This window comes from Alnus glutinosa, chromosome 9, assembly GCF_958979055.1.
Source record: "Alnus glutinosa chromosome 9, dhAlnGlut1.1, whole genome shotgun sequence".
Classification (NCBI taxonomy): Eukaryota; Viridiplantae; Streptophyta; class Magnoliopsida; order Fagales; family Betulaceae; genus Alnus; species Alnus glutinosa.
In genome coordinates this window covers 24771169-24785893 of record NC_084894.1, presented here as the reverse complement: position 1 = coordinate 24785893, position 14725 = coordinate 24771169, and the positions used below count along the sequence as shown (strand labels likewise).

Genomic DNA, 14725 nt, shown 5'->3' with positions numbered 1-14725 from the left:
AACAAAAAACAAAAAAAAAAGAACGAAAAAAAAGCCTGCACTACGCCACTGCTGGTGACTGTCGACTGGTGAGTACCGTTAGTGGTGTTTGTGGCTGTGGTGGAAAAACAAGCTGAAGTGAAAGTGTGAAACTCAGAAATTGTGAAGTGTAGAAGTTGGCATTTTTTTTAGGTATTTTTTTTGAGTGTTCAATGAGTATGAAAAACTTTTCTCTTTTTTTGTTTTAAAAAAAAAAAGGTTAGTTTTGAGGTTTGGCTGGTTTGTAGGTGTTAAAGTCCTGAAGAGCAGAAGAAGGAAGAGGACAAGAGGTTTTTCATTATTTTTGGGCATTGCTTCTCTACTATACTTGTGCTGATCTTGTGACTCTTGTCTACAAGGTAATTTCTCTATTCAAATTTTTAGAATATTTTTTGGTTTTGGGTTATATATGAAATTATGAATGATGTTAGTTTTGAAGTTTTTAGTTTTCAGATTATTTTTTTTTAGTTTAGTGTTATATAAACTCTTGTTTTTTTTTTTTTGTTTTTTTTTTTAGATTGTATGATTGTTACTTGTTAGACTCTGATAATTTTTTTTTTTTGATAGTTTGATTGTATCTTATGGGGTTGTAATTTAATTTGGAAAATTTAGGTTCATCAAGTATGTCAAAGTTTAAAACTATCGAGTCATTCTTCAAAAGAAAAGAAGTTGATGTTCCAGAAAGTAATCCACCATTGAATTTTAATGCTAAAACTTCAAATCTCAAAGAACGTCCTCTTAAATCTCAAAGGATTGAAGTTGAAGAACATCCTTATGAATCTCTAATTGTAAAAGCTCAAGAGATTCCTTTTAAATCCTCCACGCTTAATGTTAACGAAGTTGATGGTTTTTCTATAGAACGGTATCCAGGAAAACGTCCTCCGATGTGGGACTATCCAGTCAATCGACGTGATGAAATAAGAATGGTTTATTTGAAAGCACGTCCATATCAAATTTTACGTCAAAACTATCTATTTTCTGGACCAAAAAATCATTCCCGTCGTTTTCAAGCTTCATGGTTCACACAATTTTCATCTTGGCTTGAGTATTCTCCTACTACGGATGCCGCATATTGTCTACCATGTTATCTTTTTACAATGAAACCAGTTGGACGTCATGGATGAGATGTATTTATCACCAAGGGATTTAGAAATTGGAAAAAAGTTCACGATGGAAAAGAAATGTGACTTTTTGACTCATATTGGAGAGGATCCTTGTTCACCCCATAATAATGTTGTGAAATCCTGCGAGGATTTAAAACAACAATCACAGCATATCGATAAATTATTGAATGCACAAAGTACTGAACAAATTCAAAATAATCGACTACGTGTAAAAACTTCTATTGATATTGTTCGGTGGCTTGCATTTCAAGGATGTGCTTTTAGATGTCATGATAAGACTCCTGATTCAAAAAATCAAGATAATTTTCTTGAGATGATTAAAATTTTGGCATCATATAATGAAAAAGTTGCAACAATTGTTTTGGAAAATGCTCCCAAATCTGCAAAGTATACTTCACATAGAATTCAAAAGGAGATTTTGCAAGTTATGGCAAGTAAAGTGCGAGTTAAAATTCGTGACGATATTGGAGACTCTAAATTTTGTATTATTGTTGATGAAGCACGAGATGAGTTTAAAAGAGAACAAATGGCTATTATTTTGAGATTTGTTGACAAATATGGTTTTATACAAGAACGCTTCTTTGATCTTGTTTATGTTAAAGATACATCGGCATTGACTCTCAAGAATAAAATATCTGATGTTCTTTCTCATTATGGACTTGACATTCAAAATATTCGTGGACAAGGATATGATGGTGCTAGCAATATGCGTGGTGAATGGAAAGAATTGCAGGCATTATTTCTTAATGATTGTCCTTATGCATACTATGTTCATTGTTTTGCTCACCGATTGTAATTAGCATTAGTTGCTGCATCTAGAGAAGTGGTTTATATTCATGAGTTCTTCACAAATTTGAATTTCATTATCAATATGGTTGGTGCTTCATGTAAACTTCACGATTAACTACAAGCTGCTTAAGCAGAAAAAATTGCACATATGCGAGCTATAGGTGATCTTGAAACTGGAAAAGGAGCTAACCAAATTGGCACTTTGAAACGAGCTGGTGATACTCGTTGGGGTTCTCATTATAATTCTATTTGCAGCCTAATAAGTATGTTTGATGCTACTTGTTCAGTACTTGAAATAATTAGAAGAGAATGAGCTAATTACTCTCAACGGAGAGATGCTAATGTTGCTTATAAAATGGTTTCATCCTTCGAATTCATTTTTATTTTACATTTGATGAAGGAAATCATGAGTATCATTGATGTTCTTTGTCAAGCTTTGCAGCAAAAATCTCAAGACATTTTGAATGTTATTAATTCAGTTTCTACTGCAAAAAAAAAAAAACTTATCTAAAAGCTGAGAGATGATGATTGGGAGAAATTGTTTGAGAGTGTTGTCTCTTTCTCCAAGAAATTTGAAATTGACATCCCAGACTTGAGTGCTCATTATATTGAAGGTCGATGTCGTAATCAACGGAATCACATTACAGTGGAGCATCATTATTATTTTGACATATTCAATGCTGCTATAGACTTTCAACTACAAGAGCTTAATTGTAGGTTTGGTGAAAGGGCAGTCAAACTTTTGACACTTAGCTCTGCTTTGGATCCAAAGGATGGTTATAAATCATTTAAAATTGATGATATATGTAGTCTTGCAGAGGTGTATTATCTTCTTGATTTTTCTGAGTAGGAGAAAATTAATTTGGGATTCCATTTGAAGTATTTTGAACTTGATGTGCATAATGATTTGAAGTTGCAAAATTTGTCTTCCGTTGCAGAATTATGTCAAGGATTGGTAGAGACAGGAAAATTAAAGACATACTATCTTATTGATAGATTGATTCGTCTTGTTTTGACTCTTCCAGTGTCTATAGCGACTACCGAACGAGCCTTCTCAGCTATGAAAATTGTTAAAACAAGACTTCGCAATAAAATGGAAGATGAATTTCTTGCAAATAGTTTAGTTGTGTATATTGAAAGGGAAATTGCTGAGAGCTTCAATTTACATTCGATACTTGATGATTTTGTTTCTCTAAAAAGATGTAAACTAGGTTTTTAAACACTTTATATTTATGTCTTTTTGTACTAGTACCAACATGTTTTTGTTGTTAATATATTAATTTTGACACATATTTATAATGAATTTTTATAATGTACTTTTGTGATACACATTGTGTGACAAATTATTCAATTTCTATTTTAAATTATATTTATCGGCCCCTGCAATGTCAATTACTTGGGTCTGCCACTGAGTGTATTTATTCTAAAAAATAGAACCAATTTACTATTTAACTATTTTAGAATATTTTATTCTAAAATACACTAGGTAGTATAAAAATTTAGGTACATGCACAAGTGAGTCTCTTTCTCTTTCTTGTTTTTTTTTTTTTTTTTTTTTTTTTTCCCTAAGTAAATGGATCAGGGTTACAGAGACTCAAAAAATTGAAAAATGGATGGACTCCCAAAAACAAACCCAAATCAAAATACAATGCAGAAAATACAACAAAATAATAAGAAATGGGCCAAAAATGAGCCGGTCCTCTCTCTTGATATTTGTTTATGAAAATGTGTTTATTTGTGGATTATGTGCTCGTGTTTTTTTTTTTCTTGGTTGTTTATGTGTGTTTGGTTGCAGAGAAAATAGAGGAAAATGGGGGGACAGAGAAGATGAAAGTTGTGAATTTGAGCTTCGTGTGCATGTGTTTATGAATGTATATTAGGAATTGTGTAGTGAAAAGGCCAAAGGGTGGATTGTATATATGTGCGTCTTTTCAGTATTATGTTGTCCTAGAAAAGGGCAAACCTTTCCCGTTGTGTTTTCCTCTTGTGGCAGTTTGCTTTGTGTGTGTTCAAACCAAACCTCTCTAGTCGTGTCTTTATGAATACGGTTTGAGAATTCCAAGTTTTTACTTTCTCTTTTTTTTTAATAGTGACGAAGAGCTAATCTAAAGTAGGCCACTTCGTGTATTCATCGTTATCATGTAAACTTCAAATTCATGCAAAGTGTCCCCTCCACTAAAATTTTTATCACTTGAGCTAATTTGGTTCGGAGGTGGATGCACTTAGGGCCGGGCCGGTCTATTTGGCAATTTGGTTATATTGTGATTCTTTTATTTTATTTGGACTTGTAATCATCTACAAATATTTTCTTCCGTTATGCTTGTAATCATCCACTTATGTCTCATCCGATTTTGAGAAAAAGATCATTTATTACTCAAAATAGTTAATCAAAAATCGAATTTATTAACCATAATCTGCTTTATAAAATGAATATTTTATTCATTTTAATATTATTGGGAAATTAATATTAAGTTCCATGGTGCAATGATGAGTAGATTTTAGCTGTTGGATGAAGTTGAAACTCCGACGTGGAGGACTAAATAATAGAAGGCGGGGTTTTGTCTGTAACACGAAATATATGATATCTTAAGAACAAGGTCGAAATCATCTGAAGATATGTGTGGTGGAGAAGAACTTTTTGTCTTTCATGCAAGTGTTTTCTGAACACTTGCATGAGAGAGAGAGAGAGAGAGTTTTTCTTGAAATAGTAAGGATAAGGGAAGTACGTACAGTGGCTCCCAATCCGGTAGGAGGCACGAGTCAACTACAAGTCAAACTTATAAGAACAAGGTCGAAATCATCTGAAGATATGTGTGGTGGAGAAGAACTTTTTGTCTTTCATGCAAGTGTTTTCTGAATGGGTTTTGTGGCAAGGAGTGTTTTGTTTGCGAATGATCGAATCCATGGACCATGCATGTGTCAGCACACACACAGATAGAGAGAGAGAGTTTTTCTTTTTGAAATAATAAGGATAAGGGAAGTACGTACAGTCAGGGGCGGAGCCAGGGGGTCGAGAGGGGGCAAGTGCCCCCCCTCGCCTCCCAAAATTTTTTTTTACTCCTTGTGATTTTTTTTTTTAATATCCTTGTTGCCCACCCTCAATCACTCATTAAGGGGCAAATTATTTTCAGAAATACTGAGATTTATGACTCCAGCCATTTAAGAAACGATTTATTGTGTTTTATTAAATTAGGTCACTCAAGTATGAATGTTCAGAAGAAAGAACCAAGGTTGAAGAAGATGAACAGTAGATTTAATTGTAAAACGCAGTGTTGCGTGTGGAAGAGTTTGCAAAACAAAAGTTTTCTCAAAACGCAACGTTTCATTTATTTGCTGGAGGCTTCGTCAAACGGTGAACTTTTGTTTTTTTGTTTTTATTATTATTAAACTAATTTGAGTGACTTGAGTCTATCATGACTTCTACGGTGAGAGAGTGAATAGTCAGAGTAAAAAACTAAATTGATTATTAAACTGTGAGTCTCTTTGTTAATTGTTATTGAGAGGCCAATTTTTTCTTTTTAAACAACAAAAAAATCTAAACATCAAGTATTTTTTTTTTTTTTTTTTAAGTCTGAACATCAACTTATCAAGGCTTAGTCCACGGCAGTGCACCTATTTTTTAAAAATTAATTAATTATATATATATATATATATATATATAATTTTGTTATATATTTTGATTTAAAGAAATATATAATTGTAGTTGCATGTGATTATAGAGAACAACAATAATTTCATTGAACTCTAATCAAATTCTAAACGAACTCATGTTGAGGTAGATCTAGCAAATTTGCCAGCAAATTCTTGCTTAAGAAAAAAAAAAATTGATTACCATCCTAATGATAAAGATCAAATCTGAAGAATATATCTACAAAAAAGACATTGCCAACCAATAGATCATGATTTTTCAAAAACACAATATAGAAAAATATGCTGTCATTTTAGTCCAGCATGGTTCGAAGAATATGTTAATTGATTGGAATACAACATTTTAGAAGACGATATGTATTGCCTATATTGTTATATTTTCAGACAAGATACTAAACATCAAGTAGGAGGAGACTCGTTTGTTACTGAAAGGTTTAAAAATTGAAAAAAGAAAGAGAAGTTACAGAACCATGTGGGGGTTCACAATATTGCGTTAGCTATATTTTTTAATAATTTTATTTAAATTTTTATTCATTATAGTTTTTTTTTTTTCATTTATAAAAAAAAAAAAAAATCTTGCCCCCCCGAACCAAAATCCTGGCTCCGCCACTGCATACAGTGGCTCCCAATGACGGTAGGAGGCACGAGTCAACAACAAGTCAAACTTATGGGGTTCATGACATTAATTTATGAGCAACTTTTCACCGATTCCAAGTTTGGTCGAAGGATAATTGAATGATTAAATTTTTTTTTTTATTAAATTAAGTTTTAAAAAGTAGTGGTGATTTAACATGATATCAGAACAAATATCTTAAGTTTAAACCTTTACCTCTCTTTTTAATTAAATATTCTACATGTTTGACCTCACATATTAAAATTGAGTTTGAATCACACATGTGAGGGAAAGTGTTAAAAAATATAATTAAATGATTAAATTTATCTCTTTTTAATTATTAGCTTAAATTTTGCTTTGGCTTAAAAGCCAGGAATTTTTTTTTTTAAAAAAAAAGGAAAGGAAGACAAGGAGGAGGAGGATGATACAAATTAAAGCTAGCTGTCATTGACAATGAATTGCAGTCTGGAGTTTGGAGAAGGGTAAATATGCTTCTCAATGATCGATCACCATCGAGTTTAAGGTTAATGTACGCAAAACATTACATTTGATTCATAATTATCAATGTATTTTTGTTTTCTTTTTCTTTCTAGCTTGGGAAAGTAGAAAAGATGAAAATTGTTTGGTAAAATTTTCTGGAAATTATTTTGTGTTTTCAAAAAATAATAATAAACACGTTTATTTTAAGAAAACACAAACATATATGTGTGGAGCTCATAAAATTCTTACTTAAAAGAAAGAGCGATCGTGCGGCCACCCTTAACAGAGAAGAAATGACACCCTTATCCTCTGTTGGGAGTGGTCATGTGACCATAGATCTCTATTTTTATTTGTTTTTATATATATAAATTAATAATAAGTCAGCCCCTAAATCTAAAATTTCGCATGTGCTTCTCAAAATATTCATATAAGAAGAAGTGAAAAGCTTTCTAAAGAGTGTTTCAGAACATTAAATCGTGCGTTGACTCAGGAATTTATTAAACATTAACTCGTCTATTAAAATCAAATGTATTTAAAGTATGCGATTTACACACATTTTTTAATAGGAGAAATGCTATATACCAAATTTTTGTCCCATAATTATCTCACAAATGCTGATGTAGTAGGCTCAACCAACTCTTGAATTTTTATTTTCTTCTAAAAACAATGACTAATTTAAGAGTTGGTTCGGACTGCCACATCAGCATTGTTATATAATTGTGGGATAAAAATATAATTTATAGTATTACTCTTTTAATAAACTAAGTTGGAGAATTTTCACGAACCAATTTGAAAGAAAACCTGTGCTATCAACTCATATGAGATTGAGATTCAAGACCTATTAAACCACCAAATCTTGTGTGAAATGCAAAGTTTTTCGTGAGAAAGAGAGAGAATAAAATTAAATCTGAACCATTAAAAAATAATAAGAGATCTCCAATAAGTTTGTTTACTGCACTTTAGCCAAATCCATATTTCTTAATATGGGAAAAAAGCCAATAACAATCCTATTCTCTTGTGTAACATTTCGGTCTCATATTGTGAAGAGATGAATAGCTCACATAAAGTGAGTAGTTTATAAAAAGGTCAATTGTATATATTATTTGATATCATTCTATACTATAAGTATAGAATATATGATATCAAATAAATATGCTTGAATTACGTTTTTAGACTTCTTATTTTCAAAAATGATAATTGTTTTTCCTGATTTCTTGTGATCCGAATCAATTTGATTAGTAAATGCTATCCGATACTTTTCTTCTTCTTCTTTATTTCTTTTTTTTTTTTAATGAGAATTAAATTTAAAATATCTGTTTTGATGAGAATTTAATTTAAGAAGAGGTACATTGTCTCACAGTTGTGTGCCCATAATGATATATTTTTGATTAACTATTTGGTTGTAATAGCAGTCCTTTTCCTATTACTATTCTAAAACAAATTTTTTAGACTTGTAATTTGTTTTAGAATTTACTATTTTTGTAAGAAAATTGCAACGCACATATTAGTCTTTGAAAACTTTTGAATAACTTTTCAAAATAAAAGTTATTCTGAGGGCCAGCTAACCCAAAATAATCCACTATAGAAGACTTATATTATAACCATTCTATACTTATAAACCCTTTATAATTCTAAACTCAGTTTGCAATCCTATCAAATAACATGTTTTCCTCCTACCGCAATGGCTCTAGAATGTCTGGCATTCTTCTACATGATCTTTAACAACAAACTCGTCCCCTGCCACTAAAACTCTAGTGGTTGAAGTTTTTTCTATGATTTATTTGTGAACAAACAAATTAATGAGAGGTTTGTATCTGTTTAGGCTCAAATTAGAATTCTCTCTAAGAATAATGAACAACATTCTCTCTCCCCTTCTGAAAGTTGTGGTCGTTAGACTTATATAGGTAAGGTGAAAAATTAAATTTGTCCGCTAAAAATTAAATTTATTTGCTAAAAATTAAATGTAAGTCTGCTAAAAACTAAATGTGTCTGCAACCAGGCACAAGTGATCGAGAATTAAGTTCGATTGATCAAACTTTAGGGTTTCAAAGATTGCATTGATTTGATCGATTGAACTACGATCAAAGCTCTCGGGTTTAAATATGGGAATTAATTAATGCACATTTCGATCGATCCAACTGTATGCGATCGAAATTCTCTAGAATTTGTATAAAACACTTTTGCACCACTTCGATTGATCCAACTACGATCGAAGTCTTTAAATCTTAAATTCCAACATTCTTGTGAACCGCATTTTACACTGACCCAACCTTAAACCAAAACCTATAATATATAAATTGTTGGTACAGTTTCCGATAGGGTGACGTGTCGCCTTGTGATTCGTTGCCTTCCTTAATCTTCGCTCTCCTCGTAATCTGCAAAATAATAAACGGCTCGTCGGACTATGGGGGTGCCGACCGGACCCCCACTCCGATACTTAAGTCAGTACAAACTAATTTTCTGGAAAATATCTGTAATCTCAAAAGCTCAGAGAATGTGCCTGTTTTTTAAATACCTGACGCCGTAGTCTTATTTATAGACTCACAGTTCACAGTTATAAAACCGCTAGAGTGCTTGGAGCATAATCTAATTAGGAGTCTGAGTCCTAAATCACATAGTCTTGAATCTTATCTTTCTAATTAGGAGTCTGAGTCCTAGATCACATAGAATTCAAATTGGGTAGTAGATTCCAAACTGGATATGACACTCCCTTTAGCTAATGTCATTCTATTAGGTACCTTATCTCATATTTGATGGGATAGAAGTCTATCTTGATATACTCGGGATATACGTGTTTTTGGAGATAACGAATGGTCTTATAAATTGGGTCTAATCTTGCTGGGCCGACCCGATGGGCTCGGCCCACATGTCTTTGGAGCTAATTATTTCTCCAACAGTTACCCCCTAATTCTCTTATTTGAATTTAGAATATAAGAGAATTAAATACCTCAATTTCTGAATCTGGATCTTCCATAATCTGTATCTGACAATTGCCGCCTCTTTCAAAGTAATTATGACGAATAATGCCTCGAATCTCCGGAAGTATTGGAATTCCTGCTCCTTGTTGATCTAGAACTGCTGTCAGAGTTCTAATTGGACTCTGATCCTTTATTAAACTTCTAATCTGATATCTTCTTAGACTTCTGATCTGATCATTCTTTTTATCTGATTGGACCATAAGTCCTATCCCAATTCTACCAGGGATAACTGATACCTGATTTCTCTGTTGTAGTTGCTAAATGTTTATCTCATCCTTGGATCGGGTTGAGAGGATCCAACTTGTGATCTGTCATAGTACTAATACCAACTTCTCATAGATATCTTCTTCATTAATGCCTCTACATAATATTGTCGGTCGGGCCAAAGTTGTAAAAATGATCTCCTACTCTCGGTAGGAGATGGATCGGACTGATGTAGTTGAATTCACCAAGATTGTGGTGAAATGCCACTCTGAGAGAACACTTTGCGTACAACTTTCCTGAGATCAAGGTTCTGTCTGACAAAAAATGGTAAACTGTTGAAGAAAAGGCTTAACATACCCGAAGCTTCTTCATCGGTAGCGCTTCGTAGACCGATTCCACAAAAATCTCTCTTGGGGGCTTCGGAGGCCCAGACTAGCGCTGAGGCTTTGGTTGTTCGAGACTTATAACGACTAGGGGCTTCTGGTGGCCCGAGGTTTTGTGCTTGGCGTACTGAATCTTCTAATCTGAATACCATCTAGCTTGGTCTCACCTGTGAATATCTTTATTTTCGAACTTTGTAATGTTTGAATTCTTTGTTATGGAAAAACTTTCCATGACAAATCAATTCTCACTTATCCTCTAATAACTTGAACAAACAATCAGTTTGCGTAAGTCAACTCCGAGGAGGGTAAGAAAAATCTTTTAGAAGCGATGAACTTACCTGGTTATTTTTTGTAGAGGTGATATCCCCGTATGGTTTGTTATAGGGGTTGTCTCCCCGTATCTTTGTTCGAGTTGCTCCTGAGAGATCTTAATTTGAGAGTTTGGTGTAGCTTCGGTGATTTTTCCTTTGTAGAAGCTTTAACTTTGTTGAACTACCCCCCATAGCTTTAGTCCGCGACCGCGGGCTAAGTCGTTCGAGGCAGATAGTCAAGTCCTCTTGGTATCCTGAACGACGGTGTAAAAGAGATCTCGGAGTTCGGAGTGAGTCTCAGGGCTTCAACCTGTAAATACTTGAACTTTCCTTTTCAAATGTATCTTTTCTTTTTCATGTAAAAATTTTTTTGTAATGAACAAAATTTCAATGTTAATGAATGGAAGTCTTGAACTTTTTGACTTTCACTTTCCTTATCTTATTAGCCGTAGAGAGGTTTTATCCTCATACCTTCCTGAAGCTTTTCCTTCCTGAAACTTTATCATTCTGCAGCTTTGTCATCCTAAAGCTTTGTCGTCCTAAAACTTTATCTCCCTGAACTTTTTCCTTCTTGAAGATCTGTCTTTCTAAACCTTTACCTTCCTGTTTGTTTTCCTGAAGCTTTTTCATCCTGTTTACCTTTCTGAGCTACCCCCCATAACTTTACCTGCGACCGCAGGTTAAGTCGTTCGAGGTGGGTAGTCAGGTCGCTGAGCTTTACCTTCCTTTCTGAAATCTTTGTAACCTGTAAAAGACTTTATATATTACTGAAATGAAATCATAACTTGAAATCTTTACCTTTTAATTTCTTTATCTCTAAATGCTCCAATCTTTTAACGTCTGGAGACCTCCAACCGAGAGGTTTTCTTGTCTTGGTGTCCTTTCCATAACCATTTCGGGTCGTTCGAGGAAAGGACTCAGGCCGATTCTATCTTGAATGTTCTTGTCCTTCCGAAAACCTGCAATCCTGCCGTCGTATCCTTTCCATAACCCTTTTAGGTCATTCGAGGAAAGGATTCGGGATATCTTTAACCTTATCCTTCGGAAACCTCCAACCGGGAGGTTTCAACCCTTTGTATCCTTTCCATGACCCTTTCGGGTTGTTCGAGAAAAGGATTCGAGCGGATTTCTTTCCCGAACATCCCCACCATAACTCTTTCGAGTCGTTCGAGGTGGGGAGTCAGATGGACGCTGATGTAGCTTGATCATCTTTGGAGAAGTTTGATGAAGAAGTGCTTCCATTCTGTCTCGGACTGCTGCTTTATTCTTAGCAGAGATCAATCGATACCTGGGGACTGTCTGTTCGTCCTTGCTCTCGGTGTTGGATAGACCGAAAGACTTTTTCTTTTTCTGCTCTCGGTGTTGGACTAACAGAGAGGCTTTTCCTGCTCTCGGTGTTGGACTAACCGAGAGGCTTTTCCTGCTCTCGGTGTTGGACTAACCGGGAGGTTTTCCTGCTCTCGGTGTTGGACTAACCGAGAGGCTTTTCCTTTTTCTGCTCTCGGTGTTGGACTAACCGAGAGGCTTTTCCTACTCTCGGTGTTGGATAGACCGAGAGACTTTTTCTTTTTCTGCTCTCGGTGTTGGACTAACCGAGAGGCTTTTCCTGCTCTCGATGTTGGACTAACCGAGAGGCTTTCCTGCTCTCGGTGTTGGTTAGACCGAGAGACTTTTTCTTTTTCTGCTCTCGGTGTTGGACTAACCGAGAGGCTTTTCCTGCTCTCGGTGTTGGATAGACCGAGAGACTTTTTCTTGTTTTCTCTGTAGGGTTAACAAAGCACTGCATATACTAAAACAAAATAGCAGAATGCACAGTAGCACTATATATCATTTTCATCCGTCGGGATGATTTTGTGATCCTTTCACTCACGACAGGAGTGAAGCCTCAACACATGAGTCTATTTTATCAAAATATATATATATATTTTCTGGTTGATAAAACAAGAATCAACATTTATCCTTACTTTAACATAAATCATGTTTGTAAAAGAAGAGTATGAACTTATCTGGTGAATTTGATGAACATGAACCGTCTTACTTGGAGCTCCTTATCCTGCACGCCACTCGATATGGTGTTCTTTGGGAGAGTTCCTCAAATTGGACCCTCGGCTCGGATTTGTCCCTCGACACGTGACTGTGCACTTAGGAGGATGGCAAATCTAGAGGGGTCCTCAAAGTGTGCCATTTGGAACTAGGAGCTCGGGCATAGTCTCCTCGGGATAGTACCCTCGGAATAATACTCTCGGTATGTGTCATCTCGGTACATACTTTTTGCCTCGGTAGAATACCCTCAGATCAAACTTCTCGGATTATACTTTCTTCTTGGTATATCACCTCGGATCTAACTTTTCGCCTCGGTAAAACACCTCGGAACTAACTTTCCGCCTCAGTAAAACATCTCGGATCTAACTTTTCGCCTCGTTATATCATCTCGGATCTAACTTTCCCCTCAGTATATCACCTCAGATCTAACTTTTCGCCTCGGTAAAACACCTTGGATCTAAACTGCTCACACTCCTCAAAGATTTTTTCTTTTCTTTTCTTTTCTTTTTTTTTTTTTTTTTTTTTTTTTTTTTTCCAACCTATTTGGGCTTACTGGATCAGGTCCTCTTAGGTTTAAAAAATCCTACCCAGACCCAAGCTTAAAGCCAGAGTCTCCTTTCTTCCTTTGGACTTCATTTTTCTCTCGGCAGAGCATCTATGTACTTTCTAAGCAAAACAAATTCAGCACCTTGCCTTCTTTCTGTACTCCCTTCAGCAGTAGAAAGTTCATTGTCTTCCTCTGGAAAGTTTGGATGTAGCAAAGTACCATGCATTTCTCTACATATGTAGGAGTTCATATCTTGTTTCACTGTCTCCATGGCATATACAGTCCTCTACCTTTCATTACTGGATGTGTGTGGCACTAGAATATCCCTCTCTACAGGGGACCAAGCCTTGACAAAGTCTTGTCGGTGGTAGTAGAAACATTCTGCTTTTTTAATCGGTAAAATTGATCTCATGATGGGGGGACCTTTGACAACGAAATTCACAAGCTTAGGAATTAGGAATGACATGGCACCTTTGGAATCAGGATCATGGTAAAAGGAGTAAACAACTTAGGCTACCTCTACTGAATTATTTCCAACATCAGAGTTACTGAATCTTCTTGTCTGCAGAGCATCATGTCAAGCCCGGATCTGGTGGCTGTGGTACCGAGGAATGTGGCAGGATCACCTACCATGTTGAGGCTCGGTAGCCTAGAAAGGCCAAGGCTGTGGTCTAATATAGCCCACTGAACCCCACTGATCTGGGTCAGGCCCTTTTCTTTTCTCTCTCTCTCTCTCTCCATTCCAAGGTCTGATTCGACCCCTTTCAATTGAGTTTTTTGGGCACTGGACTGGCCTCTTTCAATTTCTCTGATCTTCATGTTCAGTTGATTCTCCAGGAATCTCCCATTAGTGCTTGAAGTCTCGGGTTTGGTCATTATCTTGGAGGTTCGGTACCTTCTGATCCATCATCCACGATGAACAGGGGCTCATCACGGGCAGTCACTGTTTCGTCGGGCTTCCGTCCACGATTAGCAAAGTTATCCTCACCTGAAGATCTCCAGAAGAAAACAATACCGTTCGGGGCTCCAATGTTTCACTGGGCAACTCGGTGGATTATGGGTGGAGTGTCGCTGCAGCCTCGGAGGTCCAGAACCTTCTGGGCGAGTCTCGGAGGTTCACGGTTTCTGAGTCATCTAGCCAGCAGCATTTATCTTACTTGAAAATCTCCAAATCGTTGAAGAAGACTGCTTCCATGTTCGGGGCTCCAATGTCCTACTGGGCAAAACCTGAAGTACCGGGGACTCGCGTTCTGACGTCCTAAGGATCGCGATCCTCGATGTCACCTGCTCGGGTGGAGCCATCTTGTACGGTGGTAGCAGCATTGGTCGATGGTCTCGGAGTCTCGGGTTTGCTTTCTTGTTTACAGATTCTCGGTGGGTTCTGGATCTTTGAATGCAAGCAGGGGCTCCGGATTGTTCAGTTCGTGATTCTCTGGACAACACAAGCTTGCAAGCAATCGCAATTCTTGGACTTCTTGCGAACAACGTCAAGGACCAAGTCGAAGGGGTCGGATTGGATGCTGTCCCTGGCGCCCGGTTCCAAATCTGGTTTAGGCTTCGGCGGGTCACAGCCAGAGCTCGGTTCCA

General features: G+C 36.0%; 1 pseudogene; it reads left to right on the top strand.

The window, feature by feature from the left end:
* Nucleotides 1-641: 641 nt before the first annotated feature.
* Nucleotides 642-14400, top strand: LOC133876899 (uncharacterized; annotated as a pseudogene).
* Nucleotides 14401-14725: the final 325 nt, after the last annotated feature.